The sequence below is a fragment of the Rhineura floridana genome, chromosome 12 (genome assembly GCF_030035675.1).
Source record: "Rhineura floridana isolate rRhiFlo1 chromosome 12, rRhiFlo1.hap2, whole genome shotgun sequence".
NCBI classification, from domain to species: domain Eukaryota; kingdom Metazoa; phylum Chordata; class Lepidosauria; order Squamata; family Rhineuridae; genus Rhineura; species Rhineura floridana.
In genome coordinates this window covers 18789843-18814024 of record NC_084491.1, presented here as the reverse complement: position 1 = coordinate 18814024, position 24182 = coordinate 18789843, and the positions used below count along the sequence as shown (strand labels likewise).

Sequence of the window (24182 nt, the reverse complement as noted above, 5' to 3'; positions counted from 1 at the left end):
TCACTGAGGTGAATCAAAGATTAAAAATCCCCAATATTTTATTCCTTATTACATTTGGAGGAGGAAAACCCCTGATAAGAAAACTAGCACTAAGATGGGCTGAGCAAAAATGGCTTTCCTAAATTCTCCATGCTCTTTGTGGGTGGAAAATGGGGGGGTATTTTGCTGAATATTCTTGGGAGAGATGCGAAATTCTCCAACATATTGTCTCAGATTCTTTTTTGAGACATGTCGGCTCCCTCAATGTAGAATGAAACTTGATTCTTAATGCATATTGGTGGACAAAGAAAACAATGGGCTAAAAAGGAGGAAAAGAAGGAACCAGCAACAAGGCCACTTCTTCCTTTGACAGTATTTAATATAAACAATGTTAAAACTATATCATGGATGTTGACACTGGGGAGGCCATTTTGCTGAATGTTCTTCAAAGAAGGACTGAAATTTTCAAACAGGTTGGAAGGAGCTAAAAAAATACAATAAAAGAATGTTTCAGAAAAGTATTTTCTAAGAAATGCCAACTCAGTCCTAGCAACAGATCTTTTGAGAAGGAAGGACCCTCTCCTCCTTAATAAATAAACATTTGTTATGAGGTAGTAGAATCTAATGTTTAAACAAGCCAGTGTTATAGCAGTTAACCATATTGCAGATCAAAGCAAGTAGTTAAAGATATTGTAGCTAGCTTGTTCTAGTCTTTTGCTTGGTCAGCCAAACAAAACCACCCCAGTTATTCCCATCTTTCCAGCTGTATTATACTACACAAATGTTAGGAATTTGTTCTGAATTTCATGGCTCTTCCAGGAGCCTCAAGCACAGGCCTGTACACTATGAAAGCCATGCTTAGGTATGGAAGAATCTGTATGTTTTGGTTCCTCATTTTTTCCAATCTTAAATTCAGTTCTCCACATTTACACCCCAGTTCGCTATTTTTTTTTAAAAAAAGAAGTGCTCGTCAAAATTCATCCACATTTTAATGTGAATTTCCCCTAAAATACACATTCTTGCAAGTAATTTCCTCTAATATTGATGCTTTTTGTATGTGTTCACTAACATATGCATTTCCATGCACACTTTACTCTAGTCGATGCATTTTTGTACGCAGGGCTTAGCTAGAGAATTGCACTGCAAAATTCAGAAAAGTGCATGTTTTGAAGGATGGCTGAGTTTTAGTTCATGTGTTGTTTCTCAAAGTGCGTATTAGGTAGACTCACCTTTAAATGTGAACCAGATTGATTGTCCTCTCCACCCACTCATCCTTAGTCATATTAAAGAAGTTTGAAAGTAAACAAGAATATGAAGGCACTGCTTGTCTAATGGGGAGAGGGGAAATTGTTTCCAAAATAAAGAGACAATTACAATCAAACCAGGGTTGAAGATTCTTTTAGACTTGCCATTCTCCTCCATCATTTTCTGTCCCCCCCAAACCCGGTCTAGATTGCGAGTAACTATGGCAACCATGAATTTCTTTCTTTCTTTCTGTCCCTGCTTCTCAGCATTCTAGAGAAGATACACACACACCAGCTGTTGCCCTCAAGAAACTTTTTATCATAGGTGATCATTGGTGGTTGAGAGCTAATTCCAAAGGTGATAGGGTGGCCATCATACACAACAGACTGACCTAAGAACATATGAAGCTGCCTTGTACCAAGTCAGACCATTGGTCCATCTAGCTCAGTACTGACTACAATGACTGGCAGTGGCTCTCCAGAATTTCAGGCAGGTGTATTTGCCACCACACCTGTAAAGAAGACTCGTGACACTAGGCTTTGAATAATACATTTTAACAAATATAACCACTATGGAGAACTTTCAGGCCAATTGAACCAAAACAACCAAATTCAAATTATTTGGGCAGATGAGGATAAAATCTATCTGGTAGGGAAGTTTCCCTCCAGTCCCCTGGGCATGTCAATCAGCCACCGTCTGCAGCCAAGGAAAGGGGTGAAATTTTCCCTCCTTGCTAGAAGTATCAGAGGTGTGAGTCCAACCTGGGCAAGCTGGCACTGCTGTACTGGCATTCACCCTGATGCACAAATCAGGCCCATGAGGACATCCCCAACAGGCATGAAGCACCGGCAGTTCCTCACAGGGTTCCCTTAACACAAGAATGCCTCAGTATCCAGCTGTTTACCCCGCCTTCTTCATGTGCCTGAATTCCATGCCAGCCAAGACAAGCTAACCTCAGGGCTCCACGAGCCAATCAAATTAACCTGAGCAATATGGAGTAGTCAAAATGAAAAGGAGTCTGAAATCAGAATCCCAACCAGAAAAAACACCCCCACTCAGCCCCTAAATGATGACTTGCTATGGCCAAACTGTGAAGGGAGGGACGTTGGGTACAGCAAGTCAAAGTTGAGGCTGGCTTGTAAGCCCCCTCTTGCCAATAGGCCAACTGGCCTCCACGTGAGTCCACCTCACCCCTCCCTTCGGAAGCAAGTTCCCAAGTCTTCTTAGGAAAAGAGGGGTGGAGGCAAACACACTCCAATGGGGAAGCGGGAACAATATTCCCAGCCCTGCCTGGGGATGCCAGGAACTGAAACTGGAATCTTCTGTGTGCAAAGCAGATGTTCAGCCCGTGAGCTACAGCCTTTCCCTAAAACTGGACAACACAGGAACATAGGAAGTTGCCTTGTACTGAGTCAGACCGTTGAACTCTGTATTGTCAGACCATCTAGCTCTGTATTGTCTACACTCACTGGCCATGGCTCTCCAGAATTTCAGGCAGGAGTCTTTCCCAGCCCTACCTGGAGATGCTGGGGACTGAACGTGACAGGATCACATTTAAGTCAGGATTCACCAGCCTTTCTGGGCCCAGAAAGGGTCGTAAGTGTGACACACACAGCACAAATGAGCATGCACCACAACTTATCCCATTGGGTACAACGAAATACTTCTTCAAAGCCTAATTTCAGTAGAGGGAAGAGGTGCCATGGATGACCTTTGTGAGTGCATGTGTACCCACAGGCACATCATTGCTGACCTCAACCTTTAATACGTTTGAAGATCAATTATATTACTGCTCAGATGCTTTGAGATGAGGTGGGTGTCACCTGAACAAAATTGGAAACAAAAGGCAATATTTTGTTGTCCCCACATAATGTGGCAAAACAGACCTGTACTGAGATGGAGAGGAGATTGTTAAGTACTCTGTGGAACAGACGCGTAAGTAAATAAAGCTGTAGCCCACATTCCCAAGTGTGTTTTTTATTCTGGGATGCAAAGGCAAAACATATGTCTCCCACAAATCAGCTTAGGGCTTTCTCAAAGATTTTTTTTTCCTTCCAGGTTGCATACACGGTTCTTTCCCTTGCTTTTATTTTCATAACAACTTTCCAAGGTAGGTTAGATAGTCATCCAGTTAAGTTCATGACTCAGCAGGGATTTAAGTTTGTGTTTCTCTGACCTATGTCCGAAAAATCTAGCCATTGCTCCACACTGGCTCTCAGTTAGAGATCCTGGTGAACTTGTCTGAGCTTTGAAAATGATCTTCAGAGGTTATAAAAATACACCTCACAAGAGATGAGCTTTATGAGCCTCTGGGGTTTTGATCTCCAGCTCAGGTTTTACTCCAACCAGGGAAGAATTTCCCAGCTGCCCACCTAGCCCCTTCACAAAAGCAGGTGCAGATAATCTTTTTTTTCAGCCTGAGGACCACATTTCCTTGTAGGAAACCTTCTGGGGCCCACATGCCATTGGTGGGTGTAGCTAGAAGCAAAAGGGGATAGGGCAATGGATGTGATGCTTCCACCCACGTAAAAGTCAGAGTTTTCTACATTCCTATCCCACATTTCAATTTTCAATACAGGCAAGGAAGAACCATCATCAAAGGACACATTTGAGCCATCAAGAGCACTCAAGAAGGAGAAAGAGCATGGCCAGTAAGGGGTGCAGCATGGAGAAATGTTCATGGCCAAGAGATAGTCCTTAGGGCCAAATAGAGAAGCCTGGAGGATTACATTCAGCCTGGGTACCTGAGGTTCCCCCCGCCTGCCTTTAACATTTGCTAGGTAGCAGAGGGAGCAATGCTGATGCATGGGGGAGGAAAAATGGGAGGTCTTTTTTTCCTTTCTCGCTAGTGCCCTGGCATGCTGTTTAGCCAAAGAGAGAAAGGACAAGCCTATTTCTTTTCCTCTCTCCACACATCATTGCTGTATTTTTTCCTGCTGTCCAGCAAGGCTGTCAGGCGAAGAGGGTGGGTGTTTTTGACATTTGGTAGCCTGGGTGGGAGGGTGATTCAGAGATCAGGGACGGCTAATGGGGAAAGATAGACATAATTTGGATTAGCTCAGAAAATGAGATGAGTTATTTACAGTTTTGCAAGAAGATAACACACCTTATTTTGAGGCAGTGGGGGGCCACCCTCACGCTTTTCTGGTCTCAGTTTGCATATATTTCTATGCAGTGCTGACACTAAGAGAAAAGCCCTATGTTTGGCATATTCTTGCACTGATTCTCCAATGTTCCTTGTAACATTTTTGGTTCCACAGCCTCATGCCTCTCATGCACCCTATTCTCTCTATTTTGTCATATCAGCATCACCACTACCCTCCTCATTATCCTGTTCCCTAGTCAGTACGTATATGCATGTTTGGTAAGTAGCTTAAGTTTCCTTATCTCCACCTTCAAGGGTGACAATTGAGGCACTAAAAATATGGCAGGCAAAATAGACAAAAATCTTGTGCTGCTTTTACCATCCTACATTAGCTGGAGGAAATAACAGCTGAACTATGGAAAACAAAGTTTTGCAATATTGGACAGAGTGTGTGCCAAGCAGCTAATCCCTGTGACAATTGCAACATCCCCAATCTCACTGGACAGCCTAAACACCAGGCATATATTTGTTTACCTGCACTTTCCATGAGATGATCATCACTCTCTCTTCAGCAGAATGCAGATGCTCAGCGTGTAGTAGGACAGTTATCAACAAGGCCAATCTCACACAGAAGAGATGAGGGAGCGCTGAACAGCTAAATGGCAGATGCTGAAATGGCATCTGGAGCTTTAACTGAAGCTGTGCTAGTGGGGAAAGGGGAGTAAACAACTTGGAGAAAGAAAAAAAATCTAAGCACCTGTTACCAAATTCTTCCAAGCTGTGCAGGAAGTGGATTGGACTGTGAAAGACCAACCCAAATTACGTTCGCATTTTGACAAATTTGTAGGGCAGTACAGTATCTCAGAGAGGAGGTTAGGTCTCCTGCTCCTCTGGTGCATTCACTATAGCTGCCCAATTTCCCTGCTTTTGAAAGTTTGATAGCAATGGCTATAGGTATGTTTTTAAACTCCAAGGTTTTTTGTTTGTTTGTTTGTTTGTTTGTTTGTTTGCCTTAGTGAGTTTCTCTGCTTTTTAATTCGGGAGGTAAGAAATGGGATCATGTGCAAGTTTGCTGAGAATGGATTGATAATTTGCATGCTTATTGAGTTCAGTGGGAATTACTCCCCTGCAATCATGCTTAGGATATGTTTAACTGACCACAGGGGAGGAAGGGAGGGCTGGAGTGGTGGGAGGAGGAGGGGGAAGAGGAAGAGAAGGAGGGGGAGGGGGAGAGATGGGGAGGGGATGAGGGCAGCGGGGAAGGGCAGGGAAAGGGGAAGCGGGAAAAGATGGAAGGAAGGGAAAGAAAGGGGAAGAAGGGAGATGATAGAAGGGGAAGAGGCAGAGTGGGAGGGGAGGGGAGGGGAGAGGGGGAGAGAAGGGAGGGGAGAAAGGTGGAAGAAAGGGAAAGAAAGGGGAAGAAGGGAGATGATAAGAGGGAGAAGTGGGAGCACAGGTTTGATCATTTGCATGCTTATTGAGTTCAGTGGGATTTAAACTGCAGAAGATGAAAGTCAGAGTATGGGGCAAGGCCAGTAATAAGATTACAGGTACTCTGTGAACATGGCTGATTTTTAATTAATGTTAACAAATTATGAGACCACTGACAAAAGACGTCCAACAGAGGTCTGGATTTTTTTACTTGTGTTTCAGACTTTAAAGTCAAGATTCTCTCTGAATATTTTGTGGATTGCCATGAAAACGTAAGAGGGTTGTTAAACAAACATTTCTGAGTTCAGGACTACAAGTTTTATATGATTTTGTTTTGAAATTAGCTTATGGGAAGCAGCAGAATGGCATGGGGGTTTTCAATTTAACATGGTGGATAGTATACAGTTACTTTTATGGCTGTATTATGAGGAAATTCTACTTGTGGTATGAAACCTACAGAATATCATAGGACAGTGACCCCAAAATAGGTGTTTTCCACTATTTCCCCTGTACTATGGAATGCCTTTCCCTCTGCCATAGGCGAAGCAACAACTGTCCATTGCTTTGGACATCTTGTAAAGACATATCTTTTTGCCCAGACTTTCCCTGACCCATAAGATCAGACCCAGTATTATTTGAATTCCTGTTTTATAAGCTTTTATGCTATTGTTTTAATTAATGTTAACAAATTATGAGGCCACTGACAAAAGACGTCCAACAGAGGTCTGGATTTCCCTTCGGGCTTAGGGAAATAAATTAAATAAAATAAATTAAATTAAATTGTTTTAATTGTTTGTAGTGCATTTTTGTTATAATGACATGGTTACTGTTTTTATGTTGTACACCACTTAAGAGATTTTTTTAAAATATTAGTGGTTTATAAATGCCTTGGGACCTTTTGTATATGTTCTATCGTTGCCCTTCTCCAGGAACTTGCTACATTGCTATAAATGTATTGACTTGCATGCTAATTGGTGACCAGTAAGGCTTATCTGTGACATGGTCATCTAACAGAAATTAGGCTCACAGATCAAAATGAAGCTGAAAGACGTGCTCTTCTGCAAGTGTTCACTGAACTTAGTAGTATATAGACTTTCCCCTAAAGTCCTATAGATATTTTGCCTGTGAAGGACCATCCAAATTGTCTTGAGTCTTGCTACTGGTGAAAATAAGAATGTTTGGGTACAAGCCACTGCATGATATAGCTCTCCACAGGGAAAGTGCAAATGCCAGTAGGTGCTAGCAAGGCTCACGGAGGGGATCTCATTGTCTCATTTCATTCTCTGTCATGTGGGATGGGAGGAGCCAAATTACAATTGGTCCCAGCTAGGCCAGTGAAGAGGGACTTCAGGGTGTAACTTCTTCAGGGTAGGCTCCAAGTTTGAGAGAGCCCTGAGGAAATGTCCTCTGATGGACCCTTTCCTCTGTTGATAGACCCTTTTGGGTTTAGCTGGCTTTGGTGGAAGCACTTCAAGAAGCAATGAGTGGATGGGTCTAGACATCTTTCAAATTTCCCACATTGCCCCAGAGTAATGCTAGGTCATGGGCAATGTGGGACATGGAACAGCTAGCTAGATCAAGTTGCCTGGCACTTCTCAGGATGCTGAGCTTGAAAAATGTGGGGGGGCAGGGCAAGCCTTTGCAGAGGGCTCTTTCAGAGTTCCAGAACTCTGGCAGCTGTCCAAAGGTAACAGGAGCTGACATTGGCTCTGAACTTATGCCTCTGCCAGGTAAAATGGTTGCTGATGAGGACAGTTCTGGGAGAGAAGGAGCCAATGACAATTGTTCTTAGCAGTCTGATGGAGGGGATCTTGTTGATTTACCTTTCTTTCTGGGGCAGTCAGATAGAAATGAACTACAGCTGCTTAGACTAGTACTGTGTCAAAACCGACTGAGAGTTCCTTTAGAATTTTGGTGGGAATGGGGTTTTGAGCTTGCCTTATCATTGCAAACCAGCTGGGGATGATTTTCTTTCTTTCTGTGCGGAACGCCAACAAGATCTAGGCTCTGCTTCCAACTATAACTGGTAGAACACTCCAGCTCAATAAACCAGTAAACTATCTTTATACACCCTCAGTCCAAAAGCATTGCAGAGTCTTCCCACTGACGTGCCTAAATGTTTTCCCTTCATCAGTCTTGGAGGGAAGATACCACAAAATCTCTTACTGTGAACATAAGTGTCCCTGTGACTCAGAGAGGTCAAATTGGTGACTCATGTTCTTTTGTTTCATCTTTACTATATATATATGAACCTCTCCTACCAAAACTGCCCGGATGATCAGATGTATTTAATGTCTCTCTATTTCTCTCCAATCAAAATGCAGCTACTTTGTTCAATGTACCTAAATTCTGTGCTGCAGCATGTAAAATCTGTTGAGGATTAATTTTAGCCACCCTATAACTTTCATACTGGAGTCTGTGATTTATAACAAAATGTCTGTAATATTTCCACAAATACCTCTAATTTTATTCTATCATACACTATCTGATCCTATTTTAACCTGTTGTATGCATTTGAACAATTTGCTTTATGCTGTTTTTGAATGCTTACTGTGCTGCTTATTGACTAATAAAGAAAGATTGGTTTCTTTCTAGTAAATATTCCTCCAGAACTCTTCAGCCTCTCTGGTGGTCCAGGCTTCCTGATCTGAACAAAAGCCCCAGGGGAGGAGTTACATCATGATGCCTTCCCCTGGGCTTTAATTGAAAGACAGGCATCTGGGAAGGCTGCCAAGTGTAGACACTGGGGAGATGAATAGTAGAATGAAAGGAACACAGGAAGCTGCCTTATACTGAGACAGACCCCCTGGTCCGTCTCGCTCAGTATTGTCTACACTGACTGGCAGCAGCTCTCCAAGGTTTCAGACAAGGAGTATCTACCAGCCCTACTTGGAGATTCAGGGGATTGAACCTGGGACCTTCTGCATGCAAGGGAGATGCTCTATTAGCCCTTTGCCAAACACTCACAAACATCCCTTGGCCACTTCAAAGCAAAGTAAATGCAATAAAAACCCACTCGTGAGAATTTCACTGAAGTTTTCTCTCCTCTTTTTAAATGCAATTTCCTTTTCTTATCAATTGAAGAAAGATGGTTGAAAAAATGCAGGAGATGTTTTCATTACAGCACTAGTTTTGATCGCCTAACATTGAGCCATGCAAAAGCTGAATACCATGCTGTGGTTTAGGAGTGCTATAGTTCCAGCCAGGGCTGGCTCCAGGCATGCGGGGGCCCTTGGCATCAGCTTGCCCTGGCCCCCCAGTCGGTGTGTGTGTGTGTGCGTGTGCACACATACATGTGCATGCGCACGGCCCCCCACACGCCCCCCACAGCCCCCTACCTGTCTAGTCTTTACCATTGCCCTTAATGAAGATGGCGGCCGCGGTTTCCCTAAGGGGAATGAAGCCTCCACTGCCATCTTTGTTGATGGCACACGTGCATGCTACGTGCGCACATCTCTGCCATCAACTAAGATGGCGGCAGCAGCTTCAATACCTTAGGGAAGCTGTGGCCGCCATCTTCATTAAGGGCAATGCTAAAAAGCCAGCTGACAGGTAAGTGGGGGGTGTGGGGGGGCGGATTGCAGAAGGGGAGCAGAGGGCCCCTCAGGGGCCCCTCAGGGGCTCCTGTAGCTCTGGGGCCCCTCAGGGGCTCCTGTAGCTCTGGGGCCCTTGAGCCCTTGGGTCAGTGCCCAACCTGGCCACCCTTTAGAACTGGCCCTGGTTCCAGCAAGAACAAGCTAGCACACAATGTCCACCCTATCTGCTATAGACACTGACTGCTAAAGAGAGCTTTAACCCCCCCCACACACACACACACAATTATAACATTATCTCCTTCTTCCTCAGCAGGTCAGGTCAGGATAAGAACCATGTTCTTGAATTAGTAATGCATTGTTTTCTTTTTAACTTCTTCCTAATCTGGGAAAATGTACTGAAACCCATGAGAATTGAAACCAATCAGCCAGATCAAATGTGAAACATGCAAGAGTTTTTGTCAAACTGAGATCTGGGGGAAATTGCAATGTGATGTGTGTTCTGTCTTGATTTTGCATTCACCTTCAACTTTCTACAAATGGCTCAGCCTTCTTTAGAATTAATGAAGGCAGTGCAATTATTAAGTAACATAATAGCAAGTGAAGGAGGAGAGAATTTGAAAATATATTCCTCTTTTTCCTCCCAAGAAAACCTTAAGGGTGAGACAGTGAGGATGGTTTACTTCTGAGCAAGACTGTTAAGATCAGCCACCCTGGTCTCTGCTCTATCCATCTCTGAGATCAGTGGGATAGGAATGACAAACAGGGCTTTTTCAGTGGTGGTGTCAAGACAACGGAACTCCCAGCCAGTGGAAATTTATTGTGTTCCCTTATCAATTGTTCTAGATAATTACTAGATAACACCTTATTCCAGTCACCTTTTCAAGCATAATTTGTTTTAAACAGTGGCATATCTTTGAATATAGTTCAAAGGAAAACATACATTCCCCAAATCCTGTGGGGGATTATGCATATTGGACAGAGAATGTACAAATTCAGCTGACATATGCATATTCCCAAAAGCCTGTTGGGGATAGTGCATAATGACCAAAGAATGTTCAAAATTCAGGTGATATATGCACATTTCCCAAGGCCCATTGGAGATCATACATAATGACCCGAGAATGTGCACAATTCCCTCTTCATTGAAGGTTAATGTGCACATTCTCCATGAGGCCTGGTGAATCTGCACAGTGGCTAGTTATTATGCCCAATAACCACTCACATTCCTATAAATAATGAAATTAGGAATTAAGATCTTCAAGGCAAGAATTACTAGGAAATTGACCCTGTAGAAATGAAGAAATGCACATTATTAATCAACATGTTAAATAGAACGATTGACAGACAATTCTTCAATAATAATTGTCTGAAGTTTGTGAAACAGTAACATTATAATATTATACTGTATAATGTCAAACCTTATTATACCATATCATATTGTATCATATAGTATCATGGCACCATCTATGTACATGAAGCTTTAAACGAGCAAAAACAAAAACACATGTTTTGACAGGTTAATTATATTAATTAAAGCATTAGTCAGCTCCTGATTCATCACACACACACACACACACACACCCCTTGTTTAATATCCATAGCACTCCCACAACTCAAGAGGGGGTGGGGGTTTTGCCCCACCCACCCACATCTTTAGAAGGAAGGCTTGCTTCCAAGATTTGTTAGGAGGTGATGCATTTATTTTATTCTTTATTCAATTGATATCCCACCCTTCCTCCTGAAAGAGAAAGGGAGGCTTGACTGGGAAGTGCTGTGTCACCCACAAACCCTATAGTAATATGGGATTAGCTAGTCACCCTTTATGGGGGATGATTACAATATTTTGGGGCATCCCTTAATTGGCCATTTGAGGCACCTTTTTATCTACTCCCACTGGTGGCTGGCCCATTAGGGCAAATGGGACACTGCCCAACAACCTCAGTCTGCCCTCAGCCAGGCTCCACCTCCTGCTTTCTCACTTGCAACTGGTATAGGGGATGACTGTGCCGCTCAGCTTCCTTCTCCTTAGTCTCAGTGTTGCCCTTGTAGAACTCAGTATGAAGGAGGTTGGGGCAAAATTATAATCCAGTGGTGGCCGGTGTCCATTGGGATTGGTAGGGGAGGAAGGCAGGAGTCCAACTGTATGTAGAGCCAGAGCCAATGATAGGCAGAGCCAACTAATTGTTCTACAAGGGCAACAGTGAGACTGGGGAGGGAGTGGAAGTGCCACCCCCTGGACAGGCACTGCCACCCCCTGGACTGGTTGAAAGTAAGAAGGCGGTCATGTGGGGGCTGGCTGAGGGCACACGAAGATTGATGGGGCAGTTCCCCCTTGCCCTAATGAACCATCCTCCATTGCTAGAATTAGTTGGCTGTGCCTGTCATTGACTGTGGTTCCACATACTGTTGGGCTCACTGCCGCCTACTCCACAAGTCCCAATGGGCATTAGCCACCACTGCTCACTCCATAATGTGTTCAATCCCTGGAAGTGAAATGTTTAATTTGGCTAATTGGCTTTTGATTATCATGGCTATTTGGCATGTAGTGTGGGTTGGGAGGCAATAGCATAGAGCTTTGGTGAGAGCACCCAGAGGTACCCTTCAGGTGAGGGACATGATGCCAGCCTGCCTTGCATTGTCATCCAGCCAGGGGGGGTCATAGGCATTGGTGGAGTGCTTGTGGGGCTCTGTAGGCTTCATCCTGGCTATCACCATCCACTGTGTGGATGGGTGGCCCTGTAGGTATCATCCCTTGACTGACCTTCACAGTGGGTTGGCAATGAAAATTTCCCATCTATCTTTTATAGATGCTGGTCTTTGAGCCAGGATAGTGTCACCCAGTTGAGGAGTAGGAGGGAATCTTCATTTTGCCTCCCCATTAGGCTTATGTCCACAGTTACAGATGGAGATGATCTTATTGCTGCAGATCCTCAAAGAATTATGCTTAATAAAGTGTTGCTCTTTATTGACTCCATAACCTGCCCTTGTTTCTTTGTTCCAGGTGCAGATGAAATATGAAAGCTTGCAAAAAATAATTATTTCCAACAGATTTCTGGATGCTTTTGCTGCTGTTAACCTTTTTGAATGGTGTAGAGGTAAGGTGCACATATTTTGATTAAAGAAATAATGTGCATGGATGAGTGTTTCAGGAGCCAGGATGCTCACAAGGATCATTTCAAGCAGGGATGGGAAACCTTCTTCCAGCCCAAGGTCCATATTCCATTCTGGGCAACCTTCCAAGGGGTACGTGCTAGTGGTGGATGGGGCCAAAGGCAAATGCGGACAGAAAATGAAATGTAAATGTTACCTCTCCACAGTAGGCTAGTTGCTATACCTATATCCCTGTCTGTCCTCCATCCACACAAGCAAAAACCATTCTCATTGTTCCTGGACATATTCCAGCTTGGCTAAACACTTGAGATGTGAAGCATGGCCAGTGAGGGTTGGGGCCAGGGAAGACAGTGTGTAGACAGCGCTGGGGGGAGTTCTGAGGGCCAGATAGAGAAGTCTGCAGGGACACATTTGACCGACAGTCCTGAGGTTCCCCACTCCTGATTCAAAGGGGAATTTTTTTTCAATCCCCCTCTTTTTTTTACAGAGACGTTCCTTTTAAAAATATACATTATGAAATCTTATATCTGGTGATGGTGGGGGGGAAATCCATCTATGACAAGAATAGAAGCACAAGGAGGTAATTTTTCACACTCGTTAATTGCCTCCCAAAGAGGATAAAGCAGTTACCTTAGAAGACTGTTGCGTCATCTCTAGAATTGAAATAAAACCTCTAGAGAATAACTTCAAAGGACAGGTAAAGATCCTTCATTTATTAAGGAAAGCTGAGGTTAAATTAGCTACTGGCTTCAATGAAACTTGCCTGTCATTATACATTCTTTTTGTGTCATATTTAATAATGTAATAAAATGGCTGTTCATGAACAGGCTCTCAAAACAAGGAATTAAGGAATTGTTCTTTATTGTGAGGCCAAGGTAGTATTGCCAATATGGTCCCCCCCTTTTTTTTCCTGTCAAAGTTTGCTATGACATTAACTTCAGGAAGGCATGGAAAATTCAAAAAGTGGGGGTGGTGTTTGTTCTTGAATTTGCAGCTTCACAATGGATCTGTTAAATCAGGGGCAGAGAACCTGAGCTCTCCAGATGTTGCTGGAGAGCTAGCACAGTTGATAGGAGTTGTAGTTCAGCATCATCTGGAAGGTCCTTATCCCTGGATCAGAGGTTGCCAATACTGGAGTATCTTCAACACTTGTCTTTATTCCTGTTTGCACAGTAGGCACCTAGTTGAGAGATGGCCAACACTAGAGTGTTTCTAACACTTGCCTCCAATGTTGGCTGCACACTAGATGTCATGAGGGTTAGTTTATAGCAAGGATGAGGAACCTGTGGGCCTCCAGATGTTGTTGGATCACTGTTCCCCTGCAAAGTGCCTCAGGGTACTCATTGTTTGTACTCCCCTCTTCCCTTTCCCACACACACCTGACAAGTGGCCAGATTAAGCCAATCAACCTATTTATCCGACTCCCTCCTCTAACTGCACCTCAGCAGCACTGCAGTATGGAGTAAGTGAAAAATCCTCCCCCCCCCCGGTGCCAGCCAATCATAGGAGAGGTCAAAAATATCTTATTGTTGTTGTCATATGCCTTCAAGTTGATTGTGACCTATGGCGACCCTATGAATCAGTGATCTCCAATAACATCTGTTATAAACCACCCTGTTCAGATCTTGTAAGGTCATGTCTGTGGCTTCCTTTATGGAATCAATCCATCTCTTGTTTGGCCTTTCTCTTTTTCTACTCCCTTCTGTTTTTCCCATCATTATTGTCTTTTCTAGTGAATCATGTCTTCTCACTATGTGTCCAAAGTATGATCACCTCAGTTTCATCATTTTAACTTCTAGTGATAGTTGGATTAGAGGTTACCAATGCCGGAGTGCTTCCAATATTTGGCTCCAATCCTGGTTGCACACTGGAACCCATTTGGGATGTTGTTGTTGTTGTCGCCCACCCTTCACTAAAATGTTCCAGGGCAGGTTAGAACAGTATTAGTATTAGTATTATTTCAACTTCTTACCTGCCCTTCGCCATAAGGGCCCAGGGTAGGTTACATCAATCTGCAAATACAATATTAAAACAGAATTAAACAAAATGTACAAGGCCAAAATCTGTTGAAACAATTTACAATTAGAAGAATAGGGTGCGTCCTAATGATATGTGTCTCAGGAGAGGTGTATCTTCAGCATATGGTGAAAGCTGTACAATGAAAGTGCATCTCACACCTCTGTGGGGAGGGAATTCTGCAGTTTAAGGACTGCCACAAAGAATGCCATCTCTCAGACCACCATGCCTGAACTTCCAAGGTTGGCAGGACTACCAAGAAGGCCTTCTTGCCAATCAATGCCTGACAGGAAAGAGGCAGTCTTTCACATATTGGGGGCCTAAGCCTTTTTGGGCTTTAAACAACTTGAACTGGTCCAAGAAACAAGCTGGCAACCAGTACACCTATTTTAGGACAAGGGTTATGTAAGGGTTCTAAATGGAACCCTAGCCAGAAAAATCTGGCTGCTGCACTTGGGGCCAGTTGAAGTTTCAGAGTCATCTTCAAGGGCAGCCCCACATACAGTATGTTTCAATAATCAATTCTGGAAATTACCAAAGCATGGAGTACAGTGGCCAAGTCATATCTGTCCAAAAGGAGCCCTACCTAGTGACAAGCCATTAGCTGGAAGTAGGCACTCATAGCCACTGAGGGCATCAGAGCCTCCAGTGACAATGTCGGATCCATGAGTAGCCACAAGACACTGACCTGCTCATTCCAAAGGAGTGCACCCCTGATCAGTAGAGACCATCCTCCCCCACCTCTCAAGCCTGAGAACTCATAACACATAATACCTCAATCTTATCAGGATTCAGCTTCAGTGTAATAGTCCACATCCAGCCCATCACCGCTTCCAAGCAAAAATGTGCATCCAGTTTTAATAATGGTGGACAGAACTGTGGTTCTAGTTTTACAAATTGCTCCCTTCATCCACCAATTTGAACTAAGCAAAAATCAGAAGAGGATTCTCTGCGACTTTCCTTGGGGATTTTCTTTTTACCTCCCCCACACACACCACCACCACCAAACAGTTGGAGAATTCCAACCCCTGGAGAATATTGAGTAGTCTGCAAATAGGGTAGATAATTTTTGGAGACCATTTTCACTCTCCTGTCTCTTTCAGTTTGCATGTGCACTGACCCCCCCCCATGGCAGCTTCCCTCCCATGCAAATAGCAGCTTCATGGGACAAATTTTGTCAGGACAACAGAAAAAGGTCCCTTTGTAACTAATCCTGATCCCCCCCCAGCTCTATTTTATTTATATATTTATTTATAAAAACAAACATGTACTGCAATTTCATTTTTTTAAAAAAAAATCAAAGTGGTCTATAACAATTGTACATATGCAATAAAAACATAAAAAATTAAAATCACAGATCATCAACTAACTCTTACAGAAAATGTTTTCATAACAGTCTGCATAAGCCTGGTGGTACAGAAAGGTTTTTAGCAAATGTTTATAAGTTAAAATAGAAGGCGCCTGCTGAAACTCTGTTGGAAGAACATTCCACAGGATTTATTTTATTTATTTATTTGATTTGATTTCTATACCACCCACAGCCCGAAGGCTCTCAAGGCGGTGCACAACATAGGATAAAATACAATAGAATCACAAAAACAGTAAAAGCATACATATTAAACTATTAAACGACCTGATATACATTAAAAGCTAAGAGATAGATTAAAATGCCTGGGAGAATAAAAAGGTTTTAACCTGGCACAGAAAAGATAAAAGTGTAGGTGCCAGGCGCACCTCATCAGGGAGACTGTTCCATAATTTGGGGGCAACCACTGAAAAGGCCCTAGATCTTGTTACGATCCTCCAAGCCTCTCTGTGAGTCGGAACTCAGAGGAGGACCTTAGATGTTGAAAGTAGTGAACGGGTAGGTTCATATCGGGAGAGGCGTTCCGCTAGGTATTGTGGTCCCGCGCCATGTAAGGCTTTATAAGTCAAAACTAGCACTTTGAATTTGGCCCGGAAACAGATAGGTAGCCATTGCAAATGAGCCAGAACAGGTGTTATGTGTGCGGACCGCCTAGTCCTCATCAACAGTCTAGCTGCTGCGTTTTGCACTAGCTGTAGTTTCCAAACTGTCTTCAAAGGCAGCCCCACGTAGAGCGCATTGCAGTAATCCAATCTAGAGGTTACCAGAGCATGCACAACTGAAGCAAGGTCATCGCTTTCCAGATAGGGACATAGCTGGGCTACCAACCGAAGGTGGTAGAACGCATTCCATGCCACCGAGGCCACCTGCACCTCGAGAGACAGGAATGGATCGAAGAGAACCCCCAAGCTACGAACCTGTTCCTTCAGGGGGAGTGTAACCCACCATCTGGGAGGAGAAGGCACTCACCAACAGCGTCTCAGTCTTGTCAGGATTGAGCCTCAGTTTATTAGCTCTCATCCAGTCCATTATCGCGGCCAGGCAACGGTTCAGCACATTTACAGCCTCACCTGAAGAAGATGAAAAGGAGAAATAGAGTTGCGTGTCATCAGCATATTGGTGACAACGCACTCCAAAGCTGCTAATGACCGCACCCAGCGGCTTCATGTAGATGTTAAAAAGCATAGGGGACAGGACCGATCCCTGTGGTATTCCACAATGGAGAGTCCAGGGTATCGAACAATGCTCCCCAAGCCCTACCCTCTGGAGACAGTCCACCAAGTAGGAGCGGGGCCACTGCCAAGCAGTACCTCCAACTCCCAACTCCGTGAGTCTCCCCAGAAGGATACCATGGTCGATGGTATCAAAAGCAGCTGAGAGATCAAGGAGAATCAACAGAGTAACACTCCCTCTGTCCCTCTCCCGACATAGGTCATCGTACAGGGTGACCAAGGCTGTTTCAGTGCCAAAACCGGGCCTAAAACTGGATTGAAATGGATCTAGATAATCGGTTTCATCCAAGAGCACCTGGAGCTGGCTGGCGACCACCCGTTCTAAGACCTTGCCCAGGAATGGAACATTCACTACCAGTCTATAGTTGTTCAAATTATCTGGGTCCAGGGAAGGTTTCTTCAGGAGTGGTCTCACTACTGACTCTTTTAAGCAACTAGGGACCACTCCATCTCTCAAGGAGGCATTTATCACTTCCCTGGCCCAGCCAGCTGTTCCAACCCTGCCAGCTTTCACTAGCCAAGAGGGGCAAGGATCCAGTTCAGAGGTGGTTGCACGCACCAGTCCAAGCACCTTGTCAACGTCCTCAAGCTGTACCAACTGAAACTCATCCAATAAATGAGGACAAGACCGTGCTCCGGATACCTCATTAGGTTCAACTGCCATAATACTGGAGTCTAAGTCCCGACGGATGCATGAGATTTTATCTTGGAAATGCCCAGCGAACTAGTTACAGCGGGTTTCTGAAGGTTCTATAATATCCTGAGGACTAGAATGTAAAAGCCCTCGGACAATTTTAAAGAGCTCCGCTGGGCGGTTGAGAGATGATTTAATGGTGGCAGCGAAATATCGCTTTTTTGCTGCCCTCACCGCTTCTGTATACAACTTAGTGGAGGCACTAAGTGAATTAGTTCAATTGAAGAAAAAATATCTTAAATCTTTTTTTTGTTTGCTGTTTATGTTTACTGTTGGTAGGTTGATTTTATTGTGATATTCTGTATTTTAATCTTTTTGTACACCGCCCAGAGAGCCACTCGCTATGGGCGGTTTAAAAATGAAACAAACAAACAAACAAACAAACTTACCAAGGCATAATTGCATCTGTCAGGAGCACGCCTCCATCTGCACTCAAGCCTTCTCCTCTCTTGCTTCATCGCTCTCAGCTCCGGGGTATACCACGGGGTTGCATGAGCTCTGCATGGGATAGGGTGCACAGGAGCGATCGTGTCCACAGCCCGGGTCATTTCCGTATTCCACAGTTCAACCAGGGCTTCAACAGGAGCGCCAGTCTTATCAGCCGGAAAATCCCCCAGAGCCCTTTGGAAACCCAGAGGATCCATTAGACTCCGAGGTCGGACCAGCTTAATAGGTCCTCCACCCTTGCGGAGGGAAAGGGTGGCTGTAAGCCTAAACTTCAGCAAGCGGTGATCTGTCCATGACAATGGGGTCAATAGAAAACTCCCCACCTCCAGATCACCATCTCCATGTCCAGTGGCAAAGATCAAATCAAGAGTGTGCCCCGACACATGCGTCGGGCCAGTGGCAAATTGAGACAGCCCCATGGTTGCCATGGAGGCCATGAAGTCCTGAGCTGCCCCAGATAAAGCAGCCTCGGCATGGATGTTGAAGTCTCCCAGTACTAATAGTCTGGGGGGCTTCAACAGTACCTCCGAGACTACCTCTGACAGCTCAGTTAGGGAAGCTGTTGGGCAGCAGGGTGGACGGTACACCAACAAAATTCCCAGTCTATCTCCTTGACCCAGCACAAGGTGGAGGCATTCCAAGCCAGTCATCACCTGGACAGGGTGCTTGATGAGCGAGAGAGAACTCCTATAGGCCACAGCCAACCCACCTCCCCGGCCCTCGGATCTACCACAGTGCTGAACCATATACCCAGGTGGGCAAAGCTGGGAAAGAGTGACTCCTCCCTGATCACCCACCCAGGTCTCGGTTATACATGCCAGGTCAGCACTCTCATCGACAATTAAGTCGTGGATGAGGGAGATCTTATTATGTACCGACCTGGCGTTTAGGAGCAGCACTTGGAGATCCGAGAGCTGGCTGATAGGTCAACCAACAGTCCTGCGGATGTGAGAAGGACCGGAACAAGGTACAGACACAACTTGTCTGGGACGAGTTCCCCTTATCTGGCATGTTCTTCTCACAACACCATACCTCCCATTACCCGTCACTACATTGATTGGGGCCCCCGAAAGTCCCCCTGGTCGGAGCAAAGCCCTATCTCCCAGGCACATGATAAAATACACATAAATTTGCACTCATGTACTCATAAACTCACTCAATCTCATTCACACTAAACACAATCTACAAATTAGCCACACAAAAATTCAGACTAATATATTCATATAAAGACTCAAACGCATTCACACTAAACACAGTCACAATTAAAACAATAGCAGCAGACATTAAAACATTCAACACTCAGGCAGGTGGGACAACAGTGGCTGGCTTGGCCAAGAAGGTAGTAAGGCCAAGATAATGGCAACACCCTTAAAAGATGAGTATCACAATAGAGGCTTAAACACAGAATGCCTGACAGGATGATGATGATCAAGGCTGGCACCAGCCCCCTGCAGCCCTGTGTGTGTGCGTGCACGTCTGCACACACACACTTAATTACACCCCAGTTGTGCCACCTTGCTCATCAGCACACATGTCTGACATTATGTATTTGTATCTCTCTTGTGGGTTCTATGGGGTTATTTTATAAATGAATAATGAAAACACAATTGCAATTTGTAATATTTTGCAAGTTTAAATCAGGTAGCAAATATAGCAACAAAAATGCAACAATGTCCCCAGGATTGGGCCAGTGACACAAAGGCTCAGTTTTGTGTCGATGTCAAATGAATCTCACCACCTGATGCTCCTGCAGATGATCTCAGTGATCAAGTTAAGGGTTCAGGAGGTCTCTGAGGTATCCTGGACCTAAGATGTTGAGAGATTTGTAAATTAACAAAAGGAAAAAGGAAAAAATCCCAGACACATATGGCAAACTGCTTAGGAACCAGAATCAAACTGCTGAGAAATGCTGACTAGCATACCGTGCTGCTGAGCAAATTAACTGCAGTAAGCAAAGCACTTCCTAATGCATTCTTCAGTTATGCATCTTCCCGCTGCTGGGGAGACCTCAATACCATCTTTATCCTTTCCTTCTTTATCTCCTTGTATGGCTGATGTGAATTGGGAAGCAGCAATACAGTTTGGAGAATTGCCCTGGGACTTTTTAGAAAATGTGAATATTACACTATTATATTGCCATCCAAATGCAAACAGTGACATTTCATTATCTTGCCAAATTAGATATATGCCAGAATATATAAGAGACCCAAGCTTTCAATCTACTACACACATTCAATCCTACAGAATTTAGATAATCATACATTTGCATTTTTGAGTGTGTGTATATATATCTGTCAATGTTCAGGAGCATCCTATCTGCCCTGTGCCCACTACTAGTTATTTCCAAGAAGACCTATGCTTTGGGGGAAGAAAGCTGCCGCTGCTGGTGATAATAAATGCTATTTATTTGAGTTATGGCTAATAGTTAAATGTGTAAAAGGACATTTGATTTTAAAAATAAAACTAGAAAGGGATGTCTCAAAGCCACTAGGGGAAAGAAGCAAGCAATGTAGTTGAGGATGGGTTAGTGGGCAAGTTCCAGAGCAGGCAAACACAAGGAGATGATCTTTGGAAGCTTCTTCCAAAAGTAAGTCGCTTTTACTGATGAATGCAAGAGCCCCAGGAATTTCAGATGGGGGACTGATGTTGAGAGAAAACATCTTGTCTATTGGCCATTGTCAAGGTTACAGGCCTAAGGTCTCAAGGATGGTCAGAACTCCAAGTGGTCTCTTATCTTCAGAGACATTCTGGTGGGGCCCTTGCTCAGAGAATTTGGTAATCTATCTCTTTACAGGATCTCTTTTTGTGGATGCATTCAGACATAGGGCTTATTTTGTTCATTTAATGGATCAAAATGGTAATGCTTCTGTCCTGATGTCTAAAATTCCTTTCCTAGTACAGTACCAGTTGTGTTAAGGAATCGTGGCATTTTTGGCTGATATACTGGCATTTCGTGCAGTTGGCTTCACACTGCTGCAACAACAGTACCTTGTTTGGCCCTCACCCATTATACACATGGACACTGTAGTTCCCCCATAATTCACTGCTTGAGATAGTGTCTGGACACAGGGGTGTGTGTGGGAAAAGGAGGAAGGGAATGCTGCTACATGCGCCTATGCTGGAATATTGGTACAATTTTCATCAGGCAAAAAAAAAAATTGGCATGTACCTAAATGGCAGGAATGAGTTGCATGCCAGGATACCTATCACATGAGTGGCTGCAGTTAGCACAAAGCTCCCATGATCTTCTGGTTTCCCAGGCTTGCAAACAGATTATTTCTGGTATTATTTAGCATGAAAATTAGCTCTAAACTTCCACTACATTCCACTAGATTTCTGGAACTAGCTTTTATGCAGTGTGAAAGGTCAAATATAATGCACAAATTACTAGGTAATAAATTGTCAGCATAACGGAATAAAGTGCAGTGTGAAATATACCATTTCCCTATGTTTTATCCTTCCCCCTTCTCTTCCCTTGGCTCATCATTGGAGTTAACAGCGCCAGAACCTTCCTTCTTTCTTACCTTTCTCTAGTCCCTTCCAGTTCTTAAGACCTCATTGAGGTAAGGCAACCTCCTTCCTTTGTTCCCTTCTTCCCCTCTCTATACCTATTTTCTTGCTATCCTCACATCCGTGTCTTGACATGACCCTCCTCCATATACTCCCCACTGGGATCTCCCTCTGAAGCCTCAAGATGCCATGATTAGCCAGCAGCTGGGCATGTGTTGTGGCTTCCTTAAAATCATTGCCCTCACACACCTCTCTGTACACATCACATTGGACCCGCTGGGGTTTTTATGTGGAAACAGCCCATTCAAGCCAATGGGCTGATGGGAATGGGTAAAATGCAACTCAGGAACTTTCTGATTTGTAACTCCTTCTCTTAGGCACAATGCTTAAACCTAGCATAAAGTTATTCTTGTCTGCTCAAAGTCAGGCATGGATTGCAAAATCAGGGATGGGTGCCAGAATTTTGGCAGACAAACGTGTGTTCTGGGATCAAACATAGTGAGTAAGAGACTGAGCTACAAATCAAGAAATTCCTGATTTGTATCATGTCTATACCTTCAACCCACTAGATACTGCTAAAGCCACTGAGAACGGATTTTGCAATCGAGCCTGTACAGCATGTGTGCATAGGGTTACCTCCATATCGTGATAGCATCCTTAGGCATTCCCAATAATAATGAAACTTTTCACATCCTGAAAGCCTTCAAAGGGTTCTAGTAAGTTAAAACATTCCCTTTGGGGGTGAGTTCCATCCAGAATGGATTTATCATATTCAGAACAAATTTCAGATGCTGAGGAATTCAACAACACCGCGTGCAACACCACAAAAGCTGCTGTGTTTTATTTTTGTCTAGTAGTAAAAAATGCTATGTTCCTGTGGGGAAATGCCATATTGCTCCTTATGACTGAATAAATTGTGTTTTGCTGGCTCATGGCAAACTGGTAGGCAAAATGCTAAATCTTTAGCTGAGCCAAACTCAGATTTCTCTCTCCTTCTATTCCTCTTGCACAAGAAATGGAATTCAGTTACTTATTGTAGGGGGCAGGAAATCCCTTTCATGGGAACTAGGCTCAGGAGAGGGAGAAACAGCAAAAAGGGGCCCAATAACATGAGGGGAGAGAGTAAGGCTGTTTCCAGTGGGTTTTTTCTTGGTTCAGCTGTCACCTTCACTCTGGGAGTGTATCAGCCGGCAGCCCTTCCTTCGGTCTCTCTTTTTAAAACCTATTCAATGTTAATGTGGAAGAGAGAGAGAGAGAGAGATCCATTTTTGCTTGTATTTGTTTTTGGGGAAAGAAGGAATATCAACTTTATACAACGTCTGTGCAACTGATCCAGTTGAATCACAAACCAAATCAGGATGGTTTCTGCTGATTTGTTCCAGGTCCAAATCAGGTTGCGGCACCTAAAAATCACTGCAGAGAGAGTTGCATCAGCCTGAATCTATCTGTAGTTATTTGTGCTGATCCTGAACTCAAAATAGTCTCTGAAAAAGACAGACTGTCCGCAAAGTGCTGCAGTTGTTAATTCAGACACTGTTACACATGTACGTGTGAATCCCTGAATGTATAACCACCCACCAGACACTCAAAAAACACCACGGGAGTGGAATCTTCAGCTGGAACTAACCAACACATTGCCTTTACATGTGTATACTCATCCCTACCATGCCCAAGAAACACACAAAAGGTAAAATAAAGGTTGGTTTATTGAAAGAGGAAACAGAAGCAAAAACAGAAAAGCATATGAGTGCAATTACAATTGAGATTACAGTGATTACATCATACATTGATCCCATAGATCTAAAACAGATTAAGAAAGAACCCTATGCTAAACATTTTCAAGTTCATAAAAAACTCACACCCAAGAGAAAGAAAGAAAGAAAGAAAGAAAGAAAGAAAGAAAGAAAGAAAGAAAGAAAGAAAGAAAGAAAGAAAGAAAGAAAGAAAGAAAGAAAGAAAGAAAGAAAGAAAGAAAGAAAGAAAGAAAGAAAGAAAGAAAGAAAGAAAAGGGATACACCTTCCCTAAAAAATATCAGAACTCCAAGTCAGGAATAAGATTTCTGTATCTAGCCCAAGAACCAAAGCTCTTTCCTTCATATAACCTGCAGACAGATAGAGAACTCACCCTTCCTTTGTCCAATCATCCTGCATCATGCTGTTCCTAGCATGCAATGTGAAGAATTCAGGAAGTCGTGGGAGCCATGAGAAGGTGCTGCCTGAACTCATAAAACCCTGATCTCTTAAATGTAATTTTGGATTACACCGAGGAACACGTAAAATTCAAGGAGGGGATGCTGACATGAGAGCTGAAGAACAATGGAAAACTTTGGAGTTGTGGGTCAGGGCTTGGCTCTGCCAGATGTGTTTCCTCTTGTCTCCAGGAAAAAAAAATCCTGCAAATCCTTGTTGCAGTCGAGGGGCGAAATAAGACACAGAGACATCAGCTTGGGTTGAACAAGGGCCACTTTACTAAATTACAGCAAACCAAACCCAATTTAAAGTGACCTGCAGAGGGAAACCTAGGTGCGGG

General features: G+C 43.7%; 1 long non-coding RNA gene across 2 annotated transcripts in view; it reads left to right on the top strand.

The window, feature by feature from the left end:
* The first annotated feature begins 5161 nt into the window (after positions 1-5161).
* LOC133368461 (uncharacterized) overlaps positions 5162-24182 on the top strand; it is a 48137-nt gene continuing 29116 nt past the window's right edge. For both annotated transcript variants that reach the window (XR_009758646.1, XR_009758647.1), the window contains exons 1-2: positions 5162-5263; positions 12278-12371. This is a non-coding gene — a long non-coding RNA (uncharacterized LOC133368461). The remainder of the gene's footprint in view (positions 5264-12277; positions 12372-24182) is intronic.